Below are 9,214 nucleotides of genomic sequence, written 5' to 3'. Positions count from 1 at the left end.
AAAATGCTGAAGGCATCATATGGTTAAGTTTTTTAAGGAATCCAAGATTTGTTGTCATGATTATCTGATTGTTTGTCTTGGGATATCGTTATCCCAAATAGCCATCCCTATACACCTTTATTTTGTTTTTTTGCCATCATATGTAATTTACTTCTTTTCCAAATAAATGATATTCATTTTATCCTATTTATGTCCTGCTTTCAATATTTTCCTTTCTCCTTTTTATGCTTTGCCATAATAGAAAATTTGCCTATCATATTTTGAATTTGGGATAATGATTAATAATTGAGTAATGTCATAAAAGATTGTGTATTATTTTAAGAGAATTGAAGAAGATGAGGGCTAAAGATAAAATCCTCAAAGCATGATAAAGTTATTCATTTTGAAGGCTCCATTTGGGAAAGAGATAAATGCTTATCTTGAGTAAAAAAGAATGCTTTGCAATTTCTTTGTGAGAAATATCCAGAGATGAGAAAATAAAAAAAAGCTGTCGAAACTTTAGTACCACAATTGAGGTTTCATTTGCATCATAGATAAGGCATGCACTTGCTTCATGTATTATCACTCGTTTTGAAATCAATTCACTCCAGATCATATTTTTGACTTACGGTTTGATCCCGATCGATCGATCTTAGTTCAGTCTAGATATATTTCTGACTAGCGATTCAATCCTGATCATTCGATCTCAGCTTAATCCAAATCATTTTTCTGACTATGGTTTGATCTTGATCATTCATCTTTGACCTCAACTCAGTCTAAGTCAATTAGTTTTTCTAACTTGTGGTTCAATTCTAATCATTCGATCTAAGCTCGATCTAGATTATCTTTCTGACTTGTGGTTCAATCTCAGTCATTCGATCTTGACTCAATCCATATTATTTTTCTAACTTATGGTTCAATCTCAATCATTCGATCTCGACTCAAGTCCAGATTATTTTTTTTTACTTGTGGTTCAATCCCCAATCACTCGTTTTCGATCTCAGTTTGGTCTAGATCATCTTTTTAACTTATAGCTCAATCTCAGAGGTTTTTGCCTACTAATTTTCATTTTTTGGCCTAAACAAAGTAGATGTTTAGGTCTTTACATTTTCTCTATCTAACAGAGATGTGTAAAAAAAGGCAACTGTAGACACCAATCTATGTCTAGGCTTAATTGGTGTTGATTTTTTGTCATTACTATTATATTTCTGTTATAAATATTATTATTTTTATTATTATCGTTATTCTTATTATTATCACTACTATTATATCATATTATATTATTATTATTATATTATAGTATATTATATTATATTATGCTATTATATTATTATTGTTGTTGTTGTTGTTGTTGTTGTTGTTGTTGTTGTGAATAAGGTAATCGAATCTGGATTCAAGACCAAAACAAAAAGGGATTCAACTTAGACGAATTTCTAGGACCTACACCTAAAATTATGTTAACAGGATCCAATCCCAGGATTCATACTTGGATTGATCCTATTTAGGCAGAATCCTGTCATAGGATTCAAGCCTAGATTGGTTCTATTCAATTCTTAATTTTTCTATCAAAACAGCCTATAAATTGAACACAATACTGCAAAAAAGGCAAGGGTGAATTTCTGGAGAAAAGAGGAATTTTTGGAAGAAAAGACTCTGTGTTTAAAATTCTGAAAAAATTTTCTAGCTTGTACGTTTCTGGGATTTTAGTTTTGAAGTTTCTAGGTTTGAGGCTCTAATGATTAAGAGGTGCTTGGACTTTTTATTTTTAGTTTGGAGTGTTGGGATTGAGATTTCAAATTTCTAGGTTTAAGGTTGAATTTATGGAAAATTTTTGAAAAATTCTGGACAAATCTGAAAAAATCCAGCTTTGGGATGAATTTTTTAATTTTTCGATCAGATTTCGATCAGTTTTTCAAAAATTGGTGATCAAACCTAGTTTTCGGTGGATGTTCTTGGTTTTTTTTTTAGAAAAAGGGTAGAGAAATTTCATCTTAAAGAGAGAAGCACTTAGGTGGAACTGAAGAAAAATTGAACTTTGGCCCTTTTATACCATCCCAACACGACGTCATTTTTAAAACCTAAGATTCGCATAAACCCAAATAGGATCGATGTGCTACCCATGGATTGACCCGACCCGATTATAGGTTTTTTTCATTATTATTTTTTTATTTTATTTTTATAATTTTCCTTTTCTAGTCTTTTTTAATTTTATTTCTATTTTATTTATCATTATTATTTTACTAATTTTAAATTAAACATCTCACTACTCTTTAAATATTTTTGTAAAATTACTTTTTATTCTTTTTTAGAAAATAAAACAATTTTTTTTTTCAAATAAATTCATGAACCCTATCAAACTATTAAAGAATTTTTCATGGATTTAAATTTTATGAAATCTACCAAACTATTAGAGAATTTCATAAATCAATTTTCAAAATAAAAACAATTTTAAAGTAAAAATTTTATATTTTATCCTACCAAACTATTGGAGGATTACATTAAATTAAATCTTACCAAAATATTGAAGATTTAATGAATTTTTCTCAAAAATAAAATTTTATAAATATTTCTACAATAAAATTTCATCAAACTATTGAGAGATCTGCATCAAAGTAAATCCTACCAAACTATATGAAGACTTTACTAATTATTTTTTTAGATAAAATACATTAATAAATCCAACGACATAGAGTCAGATACTAGTCTTCATAGATACTCTTAAGGTGAAAAAATTATTTTAAATTGCTACCAAATTATTAGAGTAATTTTAAGATTAATTTTTAATATTAAATATTCTTGTAAACTACAAACATTTTTAAGACTTGAATAGTTTGAAATTAAATTAATACCATCTTTCAATAGACGTTGTGAAAGTGTTATAACTTTCTCCATATGTAATCATACTCTCGAACTTAAAATCTGATTTCGTAGATCAAAATTTACTGTTTAAAAATATCTAAGTCAATCTTAAAACTCTTTTTTCAATTGAACAGATTTGATTAGGTGGTCAATTACACCTAAATAAAAAAATTGATGATAACCTTTTTAATCCATGTCTAATGATAGATTTACAGAATTATAAGTTATGACACAAGGTTGATTTTGTGATCAATAGCCCGTTTGAAATGGCCTTTTTGAATGAGTTGGTCTACAAACATGGCAATATCACACAAAATTTACCAATCAATCAGATTGAAAGCATTCATTTTCTAAACCCACTGATAAAAAAAAGTTGCAAGATTCAAGCAGAAACCATGTCAAAAGGCCAAATTATTGCAAGTACAACCACGCACGATATAGTTATGGAGTGTTGCAGCTTCTGGTATGAGTTCCAAAAAAACAAAAGTTGTTGAACCATGAGCTTCTTTTAGGCCACTGTAGCATCCTGAAGAGATCCTAAAGGGGTCAAGGGACCCAATTGTCTTTACCTTAGCAATAAATACCAGGGCCATGAATAATGACACGGCACAAGCTTTTTCATTCACACGCCAAACCCTCTTTTTCCTTGTACTTTAATAGTATTATTTACAAACAATAACACTAGGAAAATCACATATATTCGGGAGTAAGATTAGAATCCCCTTTGTTGAAAAGAGTTGAAGGCTAATAAAAAAAATAATGCTGTTTTGTTTAAGCCAAGAGCCAGAAATCCTTGTGCAGCTTAGTGGTGATTAAATAATCTCCAAGTTTTTTGCTTTTCCTTCTTACTGCAGCTGCCATGCAACTGGCATTCTGGATACAATAGTCGACAAATCCACCAGTTACCCGGTTCCCTGCCCACATCATGATGAGACGCCAAGTCATGGACCTTTTTTTCTATCCCAAAACCAGAAGTGCCACTCCTTGTTTTTTGGCCTCTTCCACTATTGTTGGACCTTTCTCTTTTCCCTGCATCACGTTTACCTCAACTTTTACCTGCCAGGCAAAACCCTCCTAGTTAACCAATTTTTACTTATAATTGCTAATAGCTGGGTGGTCTGTTGGAGTAAAGTAATGAACCTTTTTAATTTGAGTGATCAGATCATTCCTGATGAACTCAAGTACCAAACAAAACAATTTGCGTACAATTTGTAAATTGAGAACAAATCTAATTGAAAATTGAGCTTGAGAATACATTACTAGGCAAAAAGGAGAGAATGTCATTACTTTTAGAGATGTTAAACAGGAAGACTTAAAGATATGTCCAACCCACCTCAGGTCTCTTCTGCTTGCACATATTCTTCAAGAAGGAAACTGGTTCACAAGCCCTCGGTGCTCTGTTCTTGCCTGACTCATCATTTGTAACTGGCACTGTATTAGCTATTTCAACCATACTAATAAGTTTATCTCCTTATACATGAATGATTTTAACTGATAATAAAAAGTTTTGAGGGTAAATGACAAGAAAGTGAAGAGCTCCAACCTTGTTTTGAGGGCTTTGTCACATAAAGAAGAATAACTGTATCTTGACATTGGACAGTGTGAGAGAGTGCCCATTGTATAGCTCCCTTAGCTTCAATGCTGGAATCAACCACAATCATGATTTTCCTTCCAATTACCAACCCGGGTTTTTCTCCATTGCTGGATTTATCTTCTCCGACTTTGCCACAAATTTCATCCTTCTGATCAGTTTTAGCAGAATTCACATTAGGCCTGGCTTGTATTGGAGGAGAACGAACTCTAACATGAGGCCTAATCCTGTTCAGGCAGAAGCCTGGCAACCTTGTGCCTATCCTGCCCATCGCCTGAGATGGTTACTGAGGGTAGACACCAAATAATTATAAGAAGGTAAAGAAGAAGAGGAGACACTGAGACAGGAACAATTAGCCCTTGTCTGTTGCTGAACCAAATTTCTAGATGTTGATTTGGCCACGGGTTATTTCTGCTAGCTTTTCTTTTCTTTTCTTTTCTTTTTTTTTCTCTCTTTTGCATTCTTTTGTTTGCTAATCATGATAGCAGGTCTTTGTTTTCCTTTATATTTTCCCTTGTGGGGCTATTCCTGAACCTGCCTATCATGAAGCTGTAGGCCCATCTCTTCTAGACCAGCTGCTTGGCCCCCAGGCATTCTGCCATGTTAGTTGTAATCAGATTATCTAATTATTTGTTTGCATTGCCTTTCCATTTAATATCCAAAATCTCCGTTCTATGGCTAATTAAAAGAATGCTAGGCACTATGTCAAGCTCATAATATGAACTGGTCTTTGAACTCATTCTTTTTTAGTGGTGAGAGGGAGGGGGTACTAAAGATAGAATCAAATATTTAAAAGGCAATGAATGGCATTGAACCTTCCGCTGGCAAGTTGCAGTTTTGGGTTCCTAATCAGTGATCAGCAGGCGCAAAGGCCCATGAGGCCATGATCTTTATATATGTCTAAAATGGCAAAAAAAAATCCTTGCTCTTCCTGGAAAGATATTATACCGTGTTTCTTGATAATTGGAGTGTCTCGGTCAAATCAACTTGTGAGGTATTACGGTTTTATCCCACAAGGATGTAAATACTTATATTATAAGACTAACTCTAATAAACAGTCAATGTGAGATTCATAGATCCTTTCTAGGACCATGACACGGAGTGACAGAGTAAGCCTATTTTAGCTCTGCACTTGAAAATTGATCCCAATTTTTGTTTTAGGCCGACTGATCATCGCTGATGCTTCAGGCAGACAAATCTGCATCAACAATTCTCTAGCAAGCAAATATTCAGCAGCTGTTGAATTAATCCTCCAATAATAAACCGTCTGAAACAGCATGTTCTCATGAGGATGTGACAAAGAAATGGCAGCCCATGGCTTAGCATCATGTGCACCCAAAACAGATTGATCAGACAGTTTTCTGCTTATCATCACTATTTCAGGGTCTACATTAATAATGCAGATTCAGCTCTGATAATTATGCACTTATCATAAAAAGACAAGCAAGCTAATCATATAACAAAATGAGAAAAACATACAGAGAAAATTAGTTTCAAAACCAAATTCACATAATAATCATCAGCCTCATAGTAATATGTGGCTGATGTATTCGTTCTTCATTATATCGATTCACGTATTTACTATGCATAAGGAGATTCTACTGATACCATCTTCTGCAATGATGATTTCAAGATTAAACATTGATGTTTAGGGTAGGGATTTAAATTGCGATAACGGTCACGTTTTCGATCGCATCGCGTTTGTCACGGTTACGGATATAATGGAGAACTTTGCGGTCATTGCGACTATTGCGGTCGTGAATTTTTTTAAATTTTACTCAACTTACTATAAAATATAATAATTTTAATTATTAATCATAAATCTTCTTATTTTATGATTTTTAAAGTAATTTATATTATATCATATGTTTTATTTATTTAAAAAAAATATTTCTAGTAAAATATTCATATTTAAAAATTTATTTATATGATAATTAAAAAATAAAAAGAGATAAATAAATATGTGAAAAATAAATAATCATAATGAATAATATATTTAATTATTTAATTACCGTACTCATCAAATTATTACCGAATTATATTATGCATAAATTAAATAATAAGTGATTATGTATTCATAAATTAAGTAAGAGCATTATTATTTATGAGTCAAAAGAATTACTTTTTATGAACTTACAGTAAATCAAACTTGACAGCCTCCATGTTATGGTCGATTTTCAACAATAATAACCTCAAGTTTACTTTTCTTGTCTCTTAACTAAATTGCTAAGACCCACACAACTTCTTATCCCTTCACTTTACATTCAATAATTTTTTTTCTCCAAACCTTCATCTTCATCCCCATCTCTCAGTTCTCTTTTTATTTGGTGTATGCTATCTGCTTGCTTCTGTAAACCTCAAATTTCACTCTCATCTCTTATCTCTTATTTTAAGTCCCAGCAACTCTTGCCTCCTTCTATCAATGTAATATAGCCCAATCTAATCCCAAACACACAAAATCATGACAAATTTGGAAATTAAAAAAAAAAGATAATTTGAGTGTTGAATTAATTATTTACTTTAAATTGCATATACTTGATTTTGATTGAAGTTGAACTTGAGAGAATTGATTTTTTTGAAAGTTTAAGTTTTGTGGGTTTTTTTTTTTTTAATTTGTAAATTGATGTTTATTTTTTTTCTTGTTGTTTTTATTTTAAATTTTTTTAAAAAATCAAATGAATTTTTTTTTTTTGAATTTTTGAATGAAAATAGGAATACCGGCAATAGCGGTAATAACGGGCAATAGAGGACCGCTATTGCCGCTATTCACCGTTATACCGTAATTCACGACCGCAATTTATCCGCTACAGACGAGATTCAAATTCTCTTCCGTTTTTTCTCCAATAACGGTGGTGGATAGTGGCGCGACCGCGAAATAGCGGTCGCGACACCGCTATCCGACCGTTATTTGAATCCTTGGTTTAGGGATTGATGTTTAGGGTATAATCATACTAGAACTGATCTGCAAAGATTTTTATTTTGTTTTTGTTTTTGGTGGTTTATCTGGCGTGACTCAAACGCTAGCAGCTCATCATTTGAGAATAACATAATTAAAACAAAGAAAAAGAAAAACTGTTTCAGAAATTCTTCGAAACAAAATGATTAGCAACAGCAAAAAAAAGGAGAAAAAAAGGGTCAACAAAGTTGTGATGATTTAGAATAATCTAACAAAGAACAGGTTTAAGACACAAACTGACTTTTTCAGAACACATAAATCTCGTTATGTTGTAAAAGTAAGGTCAAATAAGTGAGAAGTCCTTTCCAAATTCCCAACTTTAATTGCCATTTACATGAAAGAATTTACTACTTTAATCCCCCATGTCTCACCAACGTCAGCCAATCTATTAGTTACATTAGTCCTCAAGCTACTATATGTGATTTCTTTTCTTTTTTTTTTTTAACTTTGACCCTTTTTATCCACTTCACCATTACTGTATGAAATAATTATTTACTCATGAGCGAAAGCCAGCAAAATTTTAAAAAAAATAAAAATAAAAACCAAAATGGTGAATCAAGTTGGAAAGGAGTCGAGTTTTTATCAAGGGGGTCAGGTTTTATACTATAATATTATCTTAATTTTTTGAGAGATCATGATCTCATATAATTGATAAGCACACGTATGATGAGACTTAAATAAATTTAATAATTTTAGAAATATATCATTTTCTAAGTGTTGAAAATGGTATGCCTATAAAAAGAATTAATTGGTATGTAAAAAGTAATAGATATCATGAATCTATTAATAAGATATTGCAATTGCAATTAGAGTTTGATTGTCATCCAAGAAAACTTTTACCAACATAGGTGAAAATTATGATGAGCAACAACTAATGTTTTGGGGTCTTCTTTGTGGTTAACTTTTTTACTTTGGATCCTCATTCTGGTCTCTGACCATTCAAAAGCAAAAGCTTATTAATTCAAGAATTTACCATTAAAGACATACATAAAAAAAATTCTTCATATATAGTTTTCACGAAAAAGCATATTATGTATAAAAATAAGTTCTTGACTAACGATAATTAGATCGTGGGTTTGAACCTTTTATCACTTTATAATAATAATAATAATAATAATAATAATAATAATAATAATAATACATTATTATTATTATTATTATTATTATTATTATTATTTTGACTTGACATTCTCTTTCGTTTGTATTTATCCATTTTTTTGGCCTTTTTTATTTATCCTTTGAAATTTGCTACTTGGCCCCATATTTTGAGCTATTAAAAAAACTGAAAAGTAAAATCTATAGATTTTTTAACAAGTTGTTTTAGAAATTTTTTTTTTATTTTTTTTACAAAAGAGATGATAAGCAAATTAAAGAATTTTAAATTTTAAATTTTAAATTTCGGATATATATGATAATAAAATTATTCGCACAGGTTTTTTTATCTAAGGAAAAGATTGAAATTGAAATTTTTTTTTATAAAAAAAACATATATACTTATTATTAAGTCAAATGTTTGAATATGTTTTCACAATTATACATAAAACCTAAAACTTATTAAATTAATTCTTACACATAATTTTGAGATAGAAAATTTTAGTGTACAATTAAAATTAGATGCTATTTTAATTTATTAAAAATGTATTTCATATATCAATATCTAATAATTATTTTCATTGGAATTGTATAATTAAATTTTTGGTTTAAAATTTGTCAAGCAAAATTACATGTCCTTACAATAAATTCACAAAAATTTTATTTTTCTAAAAAAAGCCTTTTTATTAATGAAGAGATATCATATTATTCATTAACAAACACTTAATAATGAGAAA

The 9,214-nt window shown here is 30.4% G+C and overlaps 1 pseudogene across 1 annotated transcript; it reads right to left on the bottom strand.

Annotated features, from left to right (window-relative positions):
* Positions 1 to 3,478: 3,478 nt before the first annotated feature.
* On the bottom strand, positions 3,479 to 4,837 carry LOC111283045 (uncharacterized; annotated as a pseudogene). The gene is made up of 3 exons (XR_016342061.1): positions 4,382 to 4,837; positions 4,172 to 4,245; positions 3,479 to 3,894 (listed from the first exon to the last, which is right to left on the bottom strand). The product of XR_016342061.1 is annotated as an uncharacterized LOC111283045 (transcript).
* Between the last annotated feature and the right edge of the window lie 4,377 nt (positions 4,838 to 9,214).

Source organism: Durio zibethinus, chromosome 5, assembly GCF_047325235.1.
Source record: "Durio zibethinus cultivar Kanyao isolate XHJ-2024 chromosome 5, ASM4732523v1, whole genome shotgun sequence".
Lineage (NCBI taxonomy): Eukaryota > Viridiplantae > Streptophyta > Magnoliopsida > Malvales > Malvaceae > Durio > Durio zibethinus.
The sequence above is the reverse complement of the archived record's forward strand: the minus strand, read 5'-3'. Positions and strand labels throughout refer to the sequence as shown.